This window comes from Poromitra crassiceps, assembly GCF_964638095.1.
Source record: "Poromitra crassiceps genome assembly, chromosome: 3".
NCBI lineage: Eukaryota > Metazoa > Chordata > Actinopteri > Beryciformes > Melamphaidae > Poromitra > Poromitra crassiceps.
The window spans coordinates 843,270-865,290 of record NC_139625.1 but is presented as its reverse complement, the minus strand read 5'-3'; the positions used below and the strand labels follow the sequence as shown (position 1 = coordinate 865,290).

The following is a 22,021-nucleotide window of genomic DNA, read 5'->3' as shown; positions in this document are numbered from 1 at the left end:
CGTTGCCTTGTAGTTCAAATCGACAAATTTGCTCCTTGTATCCTAAAGGTCCTTGAATAGTCTTTTGGTCAAATTTGACCAATATGTGTTCACCCATTCGTTGCCACAATACAAGTGGTGCAACATTCAAGCTCCTGCATCCTGTTTGGGGCAGCAACTAAAGACGGAAACTGTGTTTCGCAGCAGCTAGTGTGTGTGTGTGTGTGTGTGTGTGTGTGTGTGTAGGTGTGTGTGTGTGTAGGTGTGTGTGTGTGTGTGTGTGTGTGTGTGTGTGTGTGTGTGTGAGTGTGTGTGTGTGTGTGTGTGTGTGTGTGTGTGTGTAGGTGTGTGTGTGTGTGTGTGTGTGTGTGTGAGAGTGTGTGTGTGAGTGTGTGTGTGTGTGTTGTGTATGTGGGGGGGAAGGGGGGGGTTCCGTTCTGACATAGAAAACAATAGCCGGCTGGCCAGTGTTTTGACTGCTCTGCCAGATGTCTCCGGCCTGAGCAGCTTTAACCCTCTTCATTGTAGTTGCTTACAATGAGGGAGCAAGTAGGGCTTCAATGTCTCGAGGACACTTTGACACTGTGGACGGACACACAAAGGCTGCTGCAGGGATTGAACCTGTGGCCTTTCCGTTGTGGGTGGGTCACCCACCACAGGGATTCTACTTACAGTTCATTGTTATTGTTAGTAAGCACAATTTTGTACTACTATAAGTAGTAGTATAAACATCATGTTAATCTTCTAAATGTAGCTGTACTGTGTGTGTGTGTGTGTGTGTGTGTGTGTGTGTGTGTGTGTGTGTGTGTGTGTGTGTGTGTGTGTGTGTGTGTGTGTGTGTGTGTGTATTTTAAGCTTATGCTCTAATTATGTGTTCATGAATAAAAATACATGGGTACAATTATATAGTCTACATGTCTGGTCACAAAGCAGAGCAATGAAAACTGACCATATGTGATTTGTTGGATGTGATAAATTATGAGACATGTATGTCACCAAAGTATCAGCTTAGAGGGGACATTGTTCCGGAATAATCAATGATGTGACATTTTATTTTTATATACCGTAATTTCCGCACTATAAGCCGCACCGGACTATAAGCCGCAGCAGCAAAATTGACTGTTTGTTACATATATAAGCCGCACCGGACTATAAGCCGCGGGTGTTTTAATGTTTTTTTTTATTTTTTTTTATTTTTTTTTATTGTGTTTTAATGTTTAATTACCATATGTAAGGGTTCGTGCACAGAGGGGATTGTCGGGAAAGAGATGGCTGTTTGAGGAAGCTCCCATTTATTAACATTTCAACAAAACAACATAACACAACACCACCTGTGTTTTTTTTTACAGTGCACACAGTGTCCGCGGTGTGGTGAAAAGAGGGCAAGAGAGGAAATTAAAACAGAAGTGGATTTATAGTTAGAAAGAGTGCTAAAGAAGAGAGAATTACGTTTTTTATTTTTATTTTTTCTGAAAAAATCCATAGATAAGCCGCACCGTTATATAAGCCGCAGGGGCCAAAAACGGCCAAAAAACGGGGAAAAAGCCGCGGCTTATAGTCCGAAATTTACGGTATATATATATATATATATATATATATATATATACATATATACCGTATTTCCGCTATTAGTGGCCCCTATTCAATTACAGGCCTCTGCTCTAATATAGGACGGGGGCACGACCTTCGCGGACAAATAAAGGCCCCTCCCTCAATACAGGCCGGGTCAAAAAAAAGCAAAAACTACGGTGAATACGGTACTGTAAATTTCCCATAACACAACGCATCTACCGTGTGACGTAACCGGACGTAACGCAGAGACCAAACGAACCAGACGAAAGTTTGACGTTAAGTTTAAAGAGAGCGTTGTGCGATATGCAGCGGAACATTTGGTACAGTGTGATGTGGAATCAGCCCTTCAAGCAGAGCCTGCACGATGCCTACGACGAGTGGATAGCTGGGGATGCAGATAAGCAGTACACAGCTGGAGGTGGAAACCTAAAAGCGCCTGCTCGACGCCTGCTTGTGGACTGGGTGATCGCCGCCTGGGACAAGCTGGACAAGGATCTGATCAAAAAGTCCTTCCAAGTTTGTGGACAGTCTGTGAAAACTGACGGGAGTCAAGACAACCTCATCCACTGCTTCAAGCAGGGACAGCCCTGCGCCGCTGAGGCTCTCGCCCAGCTGCGTTAGCGGGACCAGGAGAACAGACAGGCAGCCGAGGATGAGGAAGATGAAGAGGAACTGGTCAACAATGAACTTGTTGTTCTGAATGATGAGGACGCGGAGGATACCGACATACTAGATGAGGAGGAGGAGGATACTGAGTGAGTGAGTGACCACCAATATTTACCGTATTTGCGTTGTTTGGTTTTATGCAGTATTTTGCAATAAAAGTCATGAAAATAAAGGAGTATGTCCATGAGAGTTTAATATTAAGAAATAAAGGCCTCACTCGAATACAGGCCTCTGCTCTAATATAGGACGGGGGCTCTCTGCGGCTCAGTAAATAAAGGCCCCGGTTACTATTAGCGGAAATACGGTATATATATATATATATATATATATATATGTTGTGAAATAATAATCCATCGTTATGTGAAACGTAATTTTCATAGTAAATCCCCACACCGAGTTATACCAATATTTGATCTCGTGGTGAGTACCACAAGATGTACATTAGAAATGTGTGTTTTTGGTGACTTTGAACGGTTGTACCGTTTCCTGCAATTCATTGGCAATACTAACTAACTGGACAACTGTAGCTCACTGTATACTGTAGGGAGAGTGACGTAACAGTATTGTGTATCTTGGTTATGGACGTTATGGCAAATGGGTGAAACTCCCCAAAAGTTGGCGTATCCCTTTAAGAGAGACAAGATCACCGCTTCCGGGCACGTTATCCATTCCCGTAACATCGCTAGCGCCTGCACTTGAGCTAATGCCCTCCTCCATACTGACATCCATACATAGAAAGAATATACGTAAGACGCATAAACAATCAATACATACATACATACATACATACATACATACATACATCACACACACACACACACACACACACACACACACACACACACACACACACACACACACACACACACACACACACACATATATATATACTGTATATACTGTATATATGGCCATATATAGATAGATAGATAGATAGATAGTGATTGATTGATTGATTGATTGATTGATTGATTGATTGATTGATTGATTGATTGATCAATCGATCAATCAATATTTCCCCCCCTTGACTTGTTGGGCTGGGTTCTTACTGTGAAGTGAATTTGGAGATATTCTTGTACCACCAGAGAGCAGAGTCTGAGTAGCCTGAATGTTTTTGACACCAAGTGAGCAGTAAATTCGTAAGAATCCAAAAAAAACATTTCCTGTGTTTGTCTAAAGGGAGGAAGTGCCCCAACTTCAATCACAGGAAATAGGCTAGCAGCTTGCCCATCCCTCCAGCATGAGCTCACAGAGAGGCACCAACATACAGAGTCCCCTTGCTCATGAACCCAACCATTACATTTTGGAGTGGATCCGATCCGATTCACAAAATGTGCATATCATAGCAGACTAGACTATTGGCCTGGGTGGAGGTCTGTGCTCTCCAAGTGCCCCTCTCGTATTTTACATCCTTCATCGTCATTTATTTAGTCACGTGTGACGCTGAAAGTGTCAGGTTTGGTATGAGTTACAGAATTCCAATTTTCCATTCAACAGTTCACCCAATAAATCTTTTCCAGTGTTTATCAGACACCCTCATCATCTTTTGGGTTATTACTGTAGATAATAGGGGTTGCATAGACGTTAATACCACAAGTCGACGCCTACCGGGATACGTTGTCACGTGCTGTGAGGCAAGCAGGCAGCCTGCCAGCAAGCTGCTGCTGCTTCAACTTTTGTCTTTTTCTGTTTTCTATATCTATTTACTTTTGACAGTTTTATTGTTAATCAAAGTAGTAAGCTACATTATTTGGCTGAACTTTTAGCACCAGTGGCTCCTGCATTACATTACTGGCTTTCCTTGGGAAGCTAAGCAGGCCTGGCCTAGGATACTCCTTGGATGGGAGACTGGTGCTGGAAGTGGTGTTGGAGGACCAGTAGGAGGTGCTCTTCCTCTCTGGTCCGAATCGTCTGATGAATAATCTGATTGGATGAATAATCTCCCCAATGCCCCAGGGCAGAGACAGGGACTCTGTCCTGTGAGTGAGCACCATCCTTCGGATGAGACGTTAAACCGAGGTCCTGACTCTCTGTGGTCATTACAGATCCCATCGGCACTGTTCACAAGAGTAGGGGTGTAACCCCGGTGCCCTGAGGGGTGTGACCCCGGTGCCCTGAGGGGTGTAACCCCGGTGCCCTGAGGGGTGTAACCCCGTTGCCCTGAGGGGTGTAACCCCGGTGCCCTGGCTAAATTCCCAAAAAACAGGCCTTCCTTCAATCATGGCCACCTAATAATCCCTCGTTACTTAATTGGCACATTCAGTCCTCAACTCTCCGTCAACTCTCTCGTCAGATTCAAGAGTATTTCAACAAAAACAGCTTGACTACCAAATATCAACATGCATACAGAAAGGGTTACTCGACTTGTTCAGCACTGATGCAAATGACTGATGATTGGTTGAGGGCGATTGATGACTCCAAAATAGCTGGGGCAGTTATGTTGGATTTTAGTGCTGCATTTGATGTTATTGATCACGATATTTTAATTGAAAAGCTCAAATGTTATGGTTTTAGTACATCTGCAACTTCATTGATGATGAGCGATCTTTCTTTTAGAACCCAAAAGGTTTTTTACAATGGCAGCCTATAAAATTGTAGTGGTCTAATGTGTGGTTTACCTCAACGAAGTTGCCTAGGACCATCAATTTTCATTAATGATTTGCCCTCTGCTGTTAATAACGCAGGTATAACATTGTACGCTGACGATTCTACCGTTTACTATGCAGCAACCTCATGCAATGAATTAAATCAAGTCTTGTCGAGCAAGCTGAATATAGTATGTGACTGGATCAAAACAAATAAATTAGCTTTGAATATATCTAAAACGAAAGGTATTGTCTTTGGGTCACATCATAAATTGGCTTCTAAACCTAAACTGGAGCTGTCTATATCTGGTGAACCCATACAACAGGTTGACAAAGCTAAATTGCTTGGCGTAGTCCTTGATAGTCACCTATCATGGACCGAGCACATTGACACAATTGTTAAAAAAATGGGGCGAGGCATTGCAGTCACAAGAAAGTGTTCTCCTTATGTACCATCACACATGCTGAGTCAAGTCTCCAAGTCGTTAATTTTGTGCCACCTGGACTATTGTTCAACTGTATGGTCATCTGCATCCAAAACAAATCTTGCAAAATTGCAAGTCGCACAAAATAGAGCTGCTAGGCTTGTTTTGTGCTGCCCTATTAGAACCAGTACTGAAAGATTGCATTCCAGTCTCTCTTGGCTCACAGTTGAGCAAAGGATTTCCTTACGCATGGCTACATTTTTCAGCTGCACCATCAACTCTAAGAGGCCAACATTTTTATTTGATCAGATATTTTATTGTAATAATATGCATCATTTCAACACTAGATATGCCAGAAATGGTTGTATTGTGCTACCAAGCCCAAGGACAAACTCTTTAAAAAAAACTGTTATCTACAGAGCAATAACAATCTGGAACAATTTACCTCCTAATATCCGCTTGATAAAAAATAAATCCTCCTTTAAAAAGAACATGCAAAGGCCTAACCCTAACCCTATTGGAATGAAGACGATAGACTGAATAGTTTGAGGTCAAACAGTTCTTGTCTTTTTTTCTTTGTTTCTTTTATGATTACACATGTCCCACTCTTTTAACTCACATTTATATGTCATGTCATTTCATGTGTATTTTTGTATCAATATGAATGTAGTTTTTTTTTCAATCTTTTTTGTCTTATGATGTCATTTTTGTCATGTGACTTCTTTGCATGTTGTGGACCCCAGGAAGACTAGCTGATGCCATGGCGTCAGCTAATGGGGATCCTTTAAATAAACAAATAAACAAATAAACTCTCCACTGTGAGAGCTGTGTGGTGAGCGTTCTGGCGCAAACTGGCTGCCGTGCATCACCCAGGTGGGTGCTACACATCGGTGGTGGTTGAGTTGAGTTCCCTCCCCCTCCCTCCCCTGATATGTGAAGCGCTTTGAGTGTCTAGAAAGGGGCTATATAAATCCAATCAATTATTATTCATTATTACCTGGTATTAACCTGGTACCACGGAGGCTCATGTCATGCCTAGGGATGGGCGGGAGTACTCGGGTGCTCGAGTACTCGTTTGTAACGTCAGTACTCGAGTAACGTTTCCAGCTGTTCGGGTACTCGCCCCACCCCCCACATGGATCTGGTGATACAGCTAGGCAGCATGGCTGTGCAGTGCAATGTCAAGTTCAACTTGCAAAACATGGACATACCAGTTTGATGCTTAACCACGTGTGCATAAAGCACAAGGAGAACGTCAGCGGGGCAGATGAAAAGCAGTTTCGCATTACCTTGTTTGCTAGCAGTAACAAACGCCATTGTGATGCGGTCAGGGCAGAGAAGATTTCCCAGCTCATCACGAAAATGGTGGCTGGAGGAGATATGCTCCTCTTATATTTCCTTGCTGTGGAGCCGGAGTAGGCTACAAGCCACCATCAGAGAACAACAGCTAGTGAGGGTGACAAAGAACCATGCGGGGGAGGTGCAGGTGGTGTTAAACAAGCGCACCCTATGCCCAGTTCAGAGAAGCAGAAGGAGGGCAGGAGGGAGCAGAAGTCGATTGTTTTGTGAATGTTAAGAGAAAGAAGAAACTTCAGGCCCAGGACCACGTGCGGCGTGTGGCAACCGGATGGAGTGACACAAAATCGTGGCAATTGTTATTCCATGTAATTTGTGTTACTTCTTGTGTATAGTGTCATGACGAAAGCAAAGATACAACAGGGTGAGATAAAGGATACATCCCCTCAATATTCAAGTAGCCTATAATACAGTGTGTGTGTGTGTGTGTGTGTGTGTGTGTGTGTGTGTGTGTGTGTGTGTGTGTGTGTGTGTTAAGTTAAGTTATCCTTTATTTATCCCCTTGGGGAAATTCATCCTCTGCATTTGACCCATCCTCTACTAGGAACCTTCCTAGAACTAGGAGCAGTGGGCAGCCACTGTGCAGTGCCCGGGGACCAACTCCAGTTATTTTGCCAGTACCTTGGTCAGGGGCACTGACAGGAATATTAACCCTAACATACATGTCTTTCTTTTTGATGGTGGGAGGAAACCGGAGCACCCGGAGAAAACCCACACGGACACGGGGAGAACATGCAAACTCCACACAGAAAGGACCTGGGACGAACCGGGGTTCGAACCCGGGACCTTCTTGCTGTGAGGCAACAGTGTTAACCACTGAGCCACCGTGCCGTCCAACACGTGTGTGTGTGTGTGTGTGTGTGTGTGTGTGTGTGTGTGTGTGTGTGTGTGTGTGTGTGTGTGTGTGTGTGTGTGTGTGTGTGTGTGTGTGTGTGTGTGTGTGTGTGTGTGTGAGAGAGTATCCCCCTACAATGATGATCACAGGTACCTAATACATTAGATACAGGGCGCATGATGTTGCCCCCATTCACTTCTATAGTAAACTCTGGCTGACTAATGAAGTTCATTTCCAAAATATAACTTAAAATAAAGACTTGGTTTTTCAACCAACTCAATGATCATGGGGTTTAACACCTTACTCACTATAGAGACACTGCATGAAATAGGCCACGCCCATCACGGGGGAAAAGCCCCGTTCATTTCCACACACCAGCGTCATTTTCCTTGAATTAAACATAGCTAAAAGCTGTTGTGTGATGGGCTGCGCAGACAACAAATGTAAAAAATCACCAGTTAGTTTTTTTGTACTCCTGAGCAAAACAAGGAAGCCATTGGGAATTGGCGAGAAGAAAAATGTGGATCTAGCTGTCAACGAAGTAAGTTGGAGTGTTCATCTTCCGTATATACAATCTTTTTGTGCAACACGCAACCATGCACGTGACATAGGAGAACGCCAGGATTGGAGGGGGGATTTCTGTTTTTCCCCGTCTTGGGCGTGGTTTCTGAATGATGACGCGTTATGGAGTGTCTCTATAGAAAAGAGACTAAGGCCCAATGCCAATTCTTATTGTTACCCCTACCCCTTGTTTTTGAGTCTCCCTCACTTTGGCCCTTGCCCTTCAAAACGGAGCCACAAGGGGTAGGGATTGAAAACAGTCGCCTAGGAAATGGGACACCACTCATTACCTCATCATTTTGCCCAACTGTGATAATAAAGCTATTTCTGGTTCAAACAGATTGAAGTCTGCAGATTGTCATAGATACACTATTTTGTCATCATATTGCATATTACCAGAAATTAATTATTTTTTGATAACTTACTAATATTTAAATTATACTAATTTATTAGTTGACTGGTTTGCTCAGGAGTCACTGGAAAACATGATTATAACATTATAGGCTAGCCTATATAGGTCAGGATAGTATAGCCTATTCAAATTGATTGAGTTGATATTGTAGCTACATAATATTCAGGTTTTTTTACATTTTATTCTGGCAATTGGGTTGCTTCTTAATCGGGACATTAAACTATCCCATGTGGTTTTCGTTGGGTCGGGTGTCCAAAAATAATCTATTTTATAGCTCCACTAGCAATGTACCTGGCGTTGCCTGGTACATTGCCGGTACTTTTGCTTGGCCGGAAATTATGGTGGTGTCCAGATGGTTTCCAGGATTATACAACCTGCCTTGATCATCCTCGCATCCTAACCCACCGCCAAATATTTAGTCCAATCCAACCTGGAGTGTGGGCCTAAGGTGGCTTCCAGGATCTTCCAGGACCTTCCAGGTGGTTACAGGACTTGATGACCTGGCAATGACCTTCCCCGGATCATTACCCACTGCCAGGCACATTTTCAGCCCAATCCCACCTGGGGAGAGGGTGTGACGTATTTTCCAGGACTTTCCAGGTGGTTCCAGGACGTGATGACCTTCCCTGCATCAGAACCCCCCGCCATGCAGAATTGCAGCCCAATCTGACCTGGGGTGGGTGTGAGGTGTTCTCCACTTGATGAAGGGCCTATGACCTTCTCCAGATCATAACCTCCCTGACAGGCAACATTTCAGGCCAATCCATCATGGGGTGTGTGTGTGGGCGTGAGGTGTTTTGCAGACTTTCCAGGTTGTTCCAGGACTTGATGACATGCCCATTAGCTTCCCCAGATCATTACCCCCGCCATGCTAAATGTCAGGCTAATTTCAGGCCAACTTCAACTTTATTGTGTAGATACAGCAGGCCTATAATAATTATATTATTAGAATGATCAATAGGGGGCTCAATAGCCTTGAACCCCTGGTATTGCCGCTTGTGGCTATATTTATTATTATTTTAGTGTGATTATGTCAACTTGACTCGCACCCAGTTAGCCCATGGATGGGATAGACCTGATAAGACTCTGCTTGGAAAAGGAAGCCCTTTATAATGACAAAACACACAGGAAGGGCTACTGGTGTGATTATGTCAACTCGACTCAGACTGAGTCAGCCCAGGGAAGTCTTATTTTCAAACCCTCAGTCAGCTTTTATTATGTAAAAAACACACAGGAAGTGATTTTAGTGTGATTGTGTCCACTTGACTTAGACCGAGTTATCCCCAGGGGGTGGATGACAGAGCACTCCCGAGAGTGAATGTTGCCTGTCAGGGAGGTTATGATCTGGAGAAGGTCATAGGCCCTTCATCAAGTGGAGAACACCTCACACCCACCCCAGGGCAGATTGGGCTGCAATTCTGCAATTCTGTTGCTTAATGCACTTTTTATAAAGTTTTGCTGTGATGCTTTTAAATGTCCATTTTATTCTCTTCTTTTATTCTTTTATTTTCCTGTCAACCATTTTATGTGAAGCACTTTGAATTGCCTCTGTGTATGAAATGTGCTATACAAATAAACTTGACTTGACTTGAGAGTGGCTCCATCTTGTGGTAATTCAGGGGTACTGCGCTCGTGGCGTGCCCCCTCACACTTGAGACCAGACATAACTATATACTGTATAATGGAGACCCAAATTCGGCGTGACAGCAACTTGGATCTTCCCCGTTCATTAGAAACTATTCTGATCCCTCCAGAGAGATAGAAAAGAGACTGTTACTTTGCAATCTTGTCAGCTCCTTGGGAAGGGCTTCTGTCAGCCTTACAGTATGTTCTCCGTTGACCTACAAAAACACTCCTGCATGAAGCTGGATCTACCCCAGCTGCCAATGCATTCTCTGTTCACAGTAAATAGTCTTAATATTGCCTATTTTATTTTTATTTAACCTTTACTTAACCAGGAATGTTCCCGTCGTAAAGTCACCTTCGAAGCATTTAGTTAGATTATAACGAACTAGTTGTGTGGCTTAGCCTTCCCAAATGTTGAGGGTCGTTTTTTAGAATTTAATACATAGAATTGGGAACGTTACATTCAATTTCATTCAGACTGCCTGTCACTTCCGCGGCGGCAGCCATGTTGACGAGTGAAAAGAACTACAAAGACCATGTACCCACTACTTGCCCAGACGAGCCTGAGCCCGCCTAAGGCTGCCGCTGATTCGTCGGGCCGGCCATGGTTCGACCAATCATCTTAACTGCCTGTGCATGACAAGATGGATTACGTCGAGAGAATCTCTTTTGATCTCGCAAGGTTATCCATCTTGCAAGCAAGGTTAGGTAGAACGTAGAAGGGAGCAAAACAAACACTGCAGTGCGCACACACGTGTACTACAGTACCTGCGCGCCGCGTGACGTGCAGAAACCTACACACAGTATAAAAGCTCCACACGTTTCCTCGTCAGGATTCCGTGTCTCATTTCCGTACCAAACGTCAAGCATATTCCCGTTTACGTTGTCATAACAACAACACCTCGTTTCTCAACAGCTTTCTCCTTCGGTATGTAGGCTACTCGTCTCATCTGCAGAATGAAATGTCCAACAGCTTGCTGCCTCATCTGCTGCTCATATTGGGCACATTCTTTTCAAATATTTATTTGATAGTAACATCAAAGTAAAACCAGAAATCCCAATATCGCAGGTGGTGTTGCTCCATGGTTTGTGTTTTGTGGATTCATTGTGTTATTCAGTCAACCCTCAGCCAGGCAAGAAGCCTGCTGAAGAGAGGAGAGATTTCCCTTCTCTATTCTGTCCAATAGAGATGGTGCCTTCCATTGAAAGTCGGGTGTCCGAAGTTCTAACGCAGTATTTCCATGTTCCGCTCTTAATGCATTCGAGTGCAATTGTGCGGCAAAATACAAACATGGACGGCTAGTAGGCTACCGCATGCTTCTATCAAGCACAAATCAACTCTATGGGAATTGAAATGGCAACTAAAAGTTGCTTCATAACAGAAACACTACATAAAGTAAAACAATTGTGAAAAAGTAACTGCTTACTTATCACTGTGTGTGTCTATTTCTGCGCCGCCATGTTGATTGTGACGTCAGAGTGTCTATCTCAAGTTGTGTTCACACCGAGATATTTATTTTTCGCTCTGTCGCTTGATTCAACCCTTTGGAATCGCTCTGTCGCTCTGTTTAAATCGCTCATCAACAGGCACACGAATTGACGGACATGTGGGGGATATAACGTTACGCAATGTCATGATATTTGTCCACTACGAGCCACCGTCATTGTTTACAAGCTAAGCCTATCAGCGTGCTCCTAACGCGAGCTTCATACCAGTAGTACAGACTTCACTTCATGTCAGCTGTCAGCCTGTCAATCAGCTGTCAATGCGGTTTGTTGCCACACAATAAACCAGCGGTTTGTTCCAAGCCAGTGTGATCTTTGACTCACTGTCACACGGCAGCCAATCAGCGTTGAACAGCAAGCGACTGATGCCAGCGTATTTTCGCTCGAGTTGGGATATTTCATCTCGGGCGACGAGCGTATTTTCTCCCTATCGCTCTGTCTCTGCCGCTCGGACACCCAGCGATTTTTCTCCTGGGCGAATATACCCTCAATCGCTCGTTTGCATTGACTTTGTACTATGTAAACTCGATGCCAGCGAAAAACTTTAATAGGTCGGTGTGAACGCAGCTTCAGCAAACTCGGGCTTGGTGGATGCTGCCCGAGGTTCCGACTCGGAATTCCGTCTTGAGTGACCGTTCCATTTCACTTTTTCCTGTCGGAGGTCATTTTTTCTGAAATTCCGAGTGCAATATAATGCATGGAGAGCCAAAGTGAAACGTCACTTCCTGCTTTCTCCCTGTACCAGCGCTGCGCAAAATATGAATTGCGGTGGACGGAGAATAAGGTTACTTTTTTTATCCCGTTTGAATTGTGCCACGGGGTGCCAACGCCAATTTTGTCAATTTAAAAGGTAACTTTGCATGTCAAGAAAGTCGCAGTTTGTCGCCAAACTGTTGCACTAGAAGTTATACATCAGAAAGACTACATACACTGTCGCCTAATCGTGCATTCCTTTATAACTGGGCCTGGTAATCTTACGACTTCAAAGGTCATGAGCTGGGCGGTGACGTCATCAGAGCTGGTATTTCCCATTCCAAACTCGTAGGAGCTTCAGCAGCCCCAACCTAAAAAGTCCAAGATGGCTGCGCCGTGCAACAACAGTAGTGGTAATCGTAGTAATATTGTTTAGCACTTCTGTTTTGTTTGTGTCTCATTAAATCAGCTGTACACACAGCACTGCTTAACTTCTATCTGTGTGGACATGAGGCTGCAGTGTTTGTATGCGCAAAATGCCGCGAAATGCCATGTTGTCAATTGTTATTGCTAACAATGGCTAACAATGGCTGGCCTGGCTAGCGACTGGATCTGACCAATGAACAGTGAACTTCCCAGCTCAAGTTTTCTGCAAATGGAACGCTAACAAAACGGATGTGATGTCATTTAGCCTCCACATCCCAGTTATTTTGCGATAAAGGAACGCACCATAAGTGAAGTCACTTTCTCTACCGACAAAGCTGAAGACCGGCGACATGCCACGAGCTATGTATTTTTTATACGAAACTACGTTTCAGTTTGACAACAAACTGTGACTTTCTTGACATGCAAAGTTATATTTTAAATTGACAAAATTAGCATTGGCACCCCGTGGCACAATTCAAACGGGATCAAAAAAGTAACCTTATTTTCCGTCCACGGTGTCACACCTACTCTATTAAAACATATCTATCGCAGACCCGTTTTTTTTGTTTTTTGTTAGTTAAACTATAACAACACAGCAACTCTTCGGCATATCTCTAGCAAATGTAATAGTTTTAAATAGTTTGTTTGAAGTGGTTTCGGCTTCTTGTACCATCTTTTACTATGGTGGGTTTCCCCTAAAAAGGGGCACGGCCTTGGCGCTGGACGCTTGAAGTCCCAGTCCCACAACATTTCTAAAAACTGTCCTTCCTGTTTTGGGTCCTAGTCTACTTTCCATAATCAACCTCTCTCTCACTGTTAGATGATGTCATCATTCCTACTACGATGTCGACAGTGATGATGTCATTTCAGGTGTTCCCCCGCCGTGGTGATGCCAATGGTCGACAACTTCGTGATTATATCACTACATGACTATGTCACTTCACGTGGTGATGTCATAAATCACTGATGATTTCATAACACAATGTGATGTCATATTCGGGATCTATAAGAGTTGGGTCTGCTAGTCCTCTGCAGTTGTTCATAGATTCATCTCACGGCAATCTTCTGCAACAGTTCCCAGCTTTGAACCTTGCAGACTCAACTTATCACGTGCCACAGCGTTTCCAGTTATCAAGACCCCAGTTCACCAAGCGTTTCTTGGATACTTTGTATCCACATGTAAATCCTCCAGTCCCACAGCCTAACACTCACATCCGGTTCTGTACCTGATTATTTTAAAATTGCCAGTATCCAGCCACTCCTCAAAAAACCCATGCTCGACCCCTCCAAACTTGAGAATTTCAGACCAATCTCCAAGCTACCATTTCTGTCTAAAGTTCTAGAGAAGGTCGTTGGAGATCAACTTTTATCTTTGGTTGAAGGTCACAACATTTTTGACACATTCCAATCTGGCTTCCGTCACATAGTACAGAGACTGCATTACTCAGGGTAACAAACAACATTCTCATGCACACTGACAAAGGTGAATATTCCATCCTCGTTTTACTTGACTTAGCTTAACTTAATTTAACTTTGATACTATTGATCATGCCATAATTGATAGGCTGCAAAACTGGGTCGGCAACTCTGGTACAGCTCTTAATTGGTTTCGTTCTTACCTTTCTAATAAATTTTTTAATGTATGTTTTAATAACCATGTGTCCTCCTTTGCTCCCCTGCTGTGTGGAGTTCCTCAGGGATTGGTCCTTGGACCAATTCTCTTTGGTCTTTATATGCTTCTCTTAGGTATGTTATTTAGTCACTTTCCTGACATCTCATATCATTGTTATGGCGATGATACACAGATCTATTTTTCTGCCAAACCTAATGATCTGAATCAACTGCCCTCCCTCCACAACTGCCTAGCCTCCATAAAGACTGGATCCAGTAACTTTCTCCATCTCAACCCCCGACATCCTTATTGGTCCAGATAACTTTGCAAACAGTCAATCAATACATTGGTCCATTGAATTAAAATATCAGCCCTTCCGCTAAGAACCTTGGAGTCACCTTTGATCGGCACCTGAGGTTTGACCAGCATGTCACCAAACTTGTCCAGTCCTGCTTCCTTCAATTAAGAAACAAAAATCAGACAAATCTTATCCCCTTCAGATCTCGAACGCTTAATTCACACCTTTATTTTCTCCAGGTTAGAATACTGTAATTTCCTTTATTCTTGCCTTAGTCAAGCTGCCCTGAACCGTTTACAGCTGGTTCAGAATGCAGCTGCCACCCACTGATGATGTGATAAGGGCCGGGGGGCACACATATACAAAGAGGCATTGTGATAAGACTAATAATGTCATTAGTGATGGCAAGAGGGGGCACACACACACACCCGCAGGCGCCAATAGGGCAGCCGAGCTGCGTATGTGAGCTGCCTGGCCAGCTTAGTGGGCTGCATGGTGGGCGAGGCCACGCAGCGGCCGAGCTAGTGATGTCGCGTAGCGGGCGAGCCTAGGAATCTAGCGCACATAGCGTGTGAGATGCCTAGTATAAATACGAGAAACGAGAAACGGATATTTGATTGACAAAAATCATTTTGCACGTATAGGCTACAATATTTGTGCGTTCTGCAAAGTTTAAATGCTGGTTTCTGCGGGCATTGATGAGAAGGGGGAAAATGACTAATGCTGGCAGAAAAAAAGATACTCACAATTCTCTAATCATTAGAGAATTGTGAATTGTTGAACTAAACCTGTTGGATTTACTGTAAATAAATCAATAGAAGCAAATAAAAAAGCTGATAACGAAAAATTGTGCTGGTGGAACAAATTTCCACTTGAAAGAGCGGCATCACTCAGCGCGGCTCTCTGTGACGCCACGTAATTATGCGGCAGCGGAGAGCAGGAGAGAGAGAGCCCGAAAAAGAGTAAAGCATACCATATAATGTACTGTAACAACATGAAAGCTGAAAAACATTTATCATTTACTTTGTCAGATGTGACTGACTGGCACTCCTCTGTAATCTACGCTGTATCAACCAAGCCTTTCCCTGTGCAAACATGTTCACTCTAAACACGCCTCCTGCCCTGTCACACACACACACACACACACACACACACACACACACACCGTTCCAATTGTATTTGAGCCACTCCGACATTAATTGTACACTTTTCATAATGTCCTAGGTCTAATAACTGCTTTTATTTGGTTGGGTGTTCTGAGTGTTCTATGTGACAACAGTGGGCGAGCTGAGCTCGGTCCGATCTATTCTATTCTATTCTATTCTATTCTATTCTATTCTATTCTATTCTATTCTAAACTATATTCTAATCTAAAATAGTCTATTCTATTTTATTCTCACCTGATTAAAGGAATTGATAGTAATTTGTTACATCATCACAGTCTCAAGTGGGTTGGGTCGGGGGGGGGGTTGTGCTAAGAGGTGCATTTCAGATGTCTTGCCGCAAAGACGCCGCCATGAATTGCACGCATATAAGATTATATCATAAGACAAGCATTTTGCGTGGAAACACCTGGTTTGGCATAAGGCACGGCACGCCCACAGCTGCGTTAGCGCACAAACCCCAGCGCAAATTGACACCTGCGCGGGGCATGCTTTAGGGCACGCAAACCGGCCCGCAAGCGCATAACACAAATAGTGCGTGTGCGCCCCATATGGGGCCCTAACTTCCCCTTTTCAGGGGCATATACATTGGGTGGCCAAGGGCCTTTTCAGGGGCATATACATTGGGTGGCCAGGGGCCTTTTCAGGGGCATATACATTGGGTGACCAGGGGCCTTTTCAGGGGCATATACATTGGGTGGCCAGGGGGGCAACATTACTGTCTTACAGAGGCTGTACCAGACTCATTTTTATAGCTAGAGCTATGGGGCCCTATCTTCACACACGCACTATTTGTGTTTTGCGGGCTGGTTTGTGCACGCTAAGCACGCCCCGCGCAGGTGTCAATTTGCACGCCGCCACGATAGCAACCAGTTTTGCGCTGGGGTATCTGAAAATGCTAAAGGAATATCCTGTATTTTGAATAGGTACCCCCAAACTACAAGAATCAGCAGAGGGAAAAAAACTATATCCGACTAAACAAGGTTCAACACCATGGCTCCCGGACTAACAAGAAAACTGTCAATTTTGATCTATCATTGTAACATTATCACTATGATGAAAAGTAAGTCGTGAAACAACAGATAGATGCAGTGTTGGGAAAGTTACTGAAAATTAGTAATTAGTGACTAGTTACTAGTTACTTCTCTCAAAAGGTAATTTAAGCACACATTTTGCCTATCAAGCCACACAGCCGGACAGAGAGGAAGCATCAGATTGAACAACATGAAGTCCTTCATGCAGGCAGACTTCAGAGCAAGATGCAACATGTTGATAGATCAGCTGTCAGACAGGCAGGCAGGCAGGCAGGCAGACATACATGCATACAGGCAGACAGGCAGGCAGACAGACAGACAGACAGACAGGCAGGCAGACATACAGACAGACAGACAGACAGACAGACAGACAGACAGACAGACATACATGCATACAGGCAGACAGGCAGGCAGACAGGCAGGCAGACAGACAGACAGACAGACAGACAGACAGACAGACAGACAGACATACATGCATACAGGCAGACAGGCAGGCAGACAGGCAGGCAGACAGACAGACAGGCAGGCAGGCAGACATACAGGCAGACAGACATACAGACAGACAGACAGGCAGGCAGGCAGGCAGACATACAGGCAGGCAGGCAGGCAGGCAGACAGACAGACAGACAGACAGACAGACAGACAGACAGACAGACAGACAGACAGACAGAGGGGAGATTAGAGAAGGCTGTTGTATAGAAGAAGGTAAGAAAAGAGGCTTATGGAAATGGGAGAAGAACAGTAGACTAAATGGTTTAGTGGGAGGAAACTATAGAATTGAAAAGAACTGGGGAAACATAGGGCAAGCTTGGACAAGCCCTTAATCCCACTGGCTATGCAGAGTGGGCTATGAGGCTTGCCATAGAGTGCCAAAGTCACACCCTCGGCTGTTCCACGTTCAACAAACGAACAAAAGGATTTCATCAGCCATTCATTTTCCATCTACATTTTGTAAAATGCTTCTAAGATATATTTCGTCAAACCAAGCGATTCAGCTACATTTAGAATCAGGAAGAGGCCATATAACCTTTCACTCTTGCCAAAAAGAAAAAAAAGAAAAGGGTTTGAAATAAATGCTCTATGCACTCTCCTGATTCTAAATATAGCTGAATCGTTTGGTTTGAGCAAGTAAAACTATTTTCATAAGCATTTGACCAAATGTAGAATGGAAAAATGAAGGGCAAATGAAATCCCTTGGTTTGTATGCTGAACGTGGAAGAGGGCGTGACTTTGGCACTCTATTGCATCAACCTCCTGGTGGAGGAGGGACTAATCCAATACCGAGCTGCAGTGAGTTATACTACACACACTTTGCTACACACTCCAACCTTGCTCCTGCATCTGCCAGTGAGTTCCATTCTGTTCTATTCTGTTGTATTTTGGGCTTGCTTACTTGGTGGTGTGTGGCTGTGTGCACGGATAGCGGGGATAGCTGTGTGTGTGTGTGTGTGTGTGTGTGTGTGTGTGTGTGTGTGTCTGTGTGTCTGTGTGTGTGTGTGTCTGTGTGTGTGTGTGTGTGTGTGTGTGTGTGTGTGTGTGTGTGTGTGTGTCTGTGTGTGTGTCTGTGTGTGTGTGCGTGTGTGTGTGTGTGTGTGTGTGTGTGTGTGTGTGTGTGTGTTTGACAGTGCAGGAGGGCAGGAGGCGTGCTTAGAGTGAAACATGTTTGCACAGGGAAAGGCTTGGTTGATACAGCGTACTGTATATTAGTGCCAGTCAGTCACGTCTGACAAAGAACATGTCAAGCATATTTTAGTATTTAGAAAAGCGCTAGTATAATGCCATGCATTTTATTAATAAATATAAAATAGAAACAAAATGGCTTGGTCAAGCCATTTTACAATAATAGAAATGGCAATGAAATAAAAACCAGCACTAAAAAAAACAGCCCACAACTCACTCGCTCACTTCAGTTTTCAATAGTGTATTAAATCAAGGAAAGGCAAGGTATGTGTGTGTGTGTGTGTGTGTGTGTGTGTGTGTGTGTGTGTGTGCGTGTGCGTGCGTGCGTGCGTGTGTGTGTGTGTGTGTGTGAGAAAGAGAGAGGGAGAGAGAGAGAGAGAGAGAGAGAGAGAGAGAGAGAATCTTCCCACAGTCTCGGAGTTCAATCCAGTTTCAACAAAATGACAAGAAAACAACTCAAAAGTCCGCTCCGGACTTGATATAACAGCATCTGTAATTGTAAAGGCTTCGTCAGCCTTAGCTGTGCCAAGATGGGTGTCGGTGCAACTTCGACTCGGCTACAAGATTGGCTCGGGCACGCATTGTGATTGGCTGTACGTCGGGCACGTGGTGGGATTAATGTGGGCAAAAGGGATCAGACATGATACACATAAAAAATATGAATCAGGGTTAGGGTTAGGGGTTAGGGGTTAGGGGTTAGGGTCAGACCCCGCTGTGGACCCCGAGCCGAGCACTGGATCATCTCCGACTTGAAAATAGAGCTGCAGTAGGAGAGAGCAGGGCCTGAGGGGAAGTGAGGCATTGGTCAGGTGACCACACATTTTTGAAGAGTCATCAATTTGTCTCACCGTGTGACAGAGAGAGGCTCATGGAATAAGTGGTAAACTTATTAAACCCCCCCCCCAAGGAGACATGATTCCTGACTCTGAACAGTTACAGACATTTACAGACAAAATTAGTGCTTCAGAAAGTTATGAGGCTAATACTAATATAATATGAGGCTAACAGGCAATGTATACCAGATGCGTTACGGCTGCATTGCGGATCCGGTAAAACTATTTTTTATTTTTGTCGGATCCCGCATACGTCTAACTCTAACGGATTACATGAGTGTGGGTCTGTTTGCAGCCGTGGCGGCTGGGATCATTTGAGCCAAATGGCCTCAGGAAAGTTGAGCCACTTATGATTATTATTGAAGTATTATTTTACTGTAATTCTATGTTGCATTACATTTTATCACCGAAATGATGGGACATTTTTAATTTTAGACCAAAGACCATCATGCCATGCATATAACTTACCCTTCATCAGGGCCAAGTTGAGCCAAGAGACCATTTTTGTTTGGATTTTATCTTTTTAACTTTAACTGTAAATAAAATAAATATAAATCAGCCAATCAGCATTTTTCACGGCATCACTGGGTAGAAATGGCAATGGGACCCTATGGAGCCTCAGATTGAGCGTCTCACTCTAGCTGGCTATGCTGTTTACATTAAAAAAACTGTGACAGTTCACACAACTTTAACACGACATGCATATATTATACATCAAACTCTTGAGCTACTTCTGCTCTCACTCAGAATCTCAAAATATAAGCGATGTGATGTATCGTTTTTGAGATATTCAAGGATGAACTGATTAGATTTTGGTCGTCAAAGGTCAAAGTTCACGATCACTGTGAGCTCATGAACCCCATTTCCAAGCTCTTTAACGCAATATCTCAGGAACGCCTTGACGGAATTTCTTCCAATTTGGCTCAAACGTCGACTTGGACTCAAGGATGAACTTATTACATTTTGGTGGTCAAAGGACAAAGGTTAAAGCTGCATTCAGTGATGTTTTTGTGTTAAAATAAGTGTTAAATGGCTCTATATTCTGACAGCACAACCCGTTCTCACTCCGAGCGCGTAGCATATTGACGCTTTGTCCCGTCCCTTGTGTGTCGCTTGTTACTAACATGGTACCCTTGAGCGACACATGAAACGACTTGGGCTTTCCGACTAAACTCAATGCAAACCCATGGAAGTAATCTTTGACGCTTATGGCAACTGCTCCCCCATTAGCCTAACTGCTCTCCCATTAGCCTAACTGCTCCCCCGTTAGTCAAGTGCTCCCCATAGGGTCTGGAGGAACTAACCTCTCCCAGACCCTAACCCTAAACCTAACCTCTCCCACCCCCCATGCCTAAACCTAACCTCCCACAGACCCTAACCCTAACCCTAACCTCTCCCACCCCCATGCCTAAACCTAACCTCCCCCAGACCCTAAACCTAACCTCTCCCACCCCCCACGCCTAAACCTAACCTCCCCCCAGACGCTAATGGGCGAGCAGTTGACTAATGGGCGAGCAGTTAGGCTGATGGGGGAGCAGTTGCCATAAGCGTGAAAGATGACTTGTATGGGTTTGCATTGAGTTTTGTGGGAAAGCCCAAGTCGTTTCATGGGTCGCTCAAGGGTACCATGTTAGTAACAAGTGGCGCATAAGGGACGGGACAAAGCGTCAATATGCTACGTGGTCGGAGTGAGAACGTGTTGGACAGCAATCACTGAAATAGAGTGTTTTTTCAGTAACTTGGAACCCCCAACCCCCACTGTCCTCTATCTCTCTCCTGTAGCCCTGCATGCAGGGCAGACGTATCTCCGCAACCGTAACTCATAGAGACTCAGGGATGGCAGCGTTGGATTCGGGGTGAAAAAATACATATGCTCCTCTATAGGCATCATGATCTGACCTTCTGTTTCCCAGAAAATGCCAACTTTTCTCTGATTGGATAGTTTGAGGTCGGCGCCAAATTTTGTATCCAATCCACTGACTGATACCCATACTATACTAACCCTAACCCTAACCCTAACCCAATCCTCCACTGCCTGACAACATTCACTGTTCTGAGACACACTGACTGACAACATTCACTGTTCTGAGACACACTGCCTGACAACATTCACTGTTCTGAGACACACTGATTGACAACATTCACTGTTCTGAGACACAGGAGTAGTTTCCAGGTGGCTGGCTGGGGGGGGGGTTGTGATTGGATTATAAAGCTCAACAGTGACCGCCACCTCCAGTTTAGGAAGTAAAAATAATTCAAATTCTGCATCGATCAAGACTTTTATTATTAGCCATAATGCCACCTTCTCTCAGTCTCCCCTCAACGCTCCCCTCATCAATTTGATTTGATTTGATTTATTGTGGATATCAACACACACAATCCAAGGGATAAAAACATGTAAAAGTGCGAACACTTATTTCCAGCATAGTCCCTGGTCTCATAAAAACACCACATACAAAAGCATACAACATTAAAGGAACAATACAAATCAAGCAATACAAATCAAGCAATAATTAGAACTAGATATAAGATCAGCAATAAAAGGCAATAAAAAGCAAGTAAAAAGATAAACTGATTAGGAGAACTATATAGTACAAAAAGACATCACAGAGGCACCATTTCCAACAGCCATGATCTAGCAATTTTTTTTTAAACTAGGCATGTGACTATGCAAGTGTCTGAATTGCACGTAATTCGGCAGTGAACTCTGTCATGTCCCCCTTAGCGCACTCCCCGAGTTTGGAGTCAATCCGGCGAAC

General features: G+C 44.0%; 1 protein-coding gene across 1 annotated transcript in view; it reads left to right on the top strand.

The window, feature by feature from the left end:
- Window positions 1-18,047: 18,047 nt before the first annotated feature.
- The window catches only part of ston2 (stonin 2), a 51,381-nt gene continuing 47,407 nt past the window's right edge, over window positions 18,048-22,021 (top strand). Inside the window, exon 1 of the mRNA XM_083633368.1 lies at window positions 18,048-18,096. The gene's annotated coding sequence lies outside the window, so the exon portion shown is untranslated. The remainder of the gene's footprint in view (window positions 18,097-22,021) is intronic.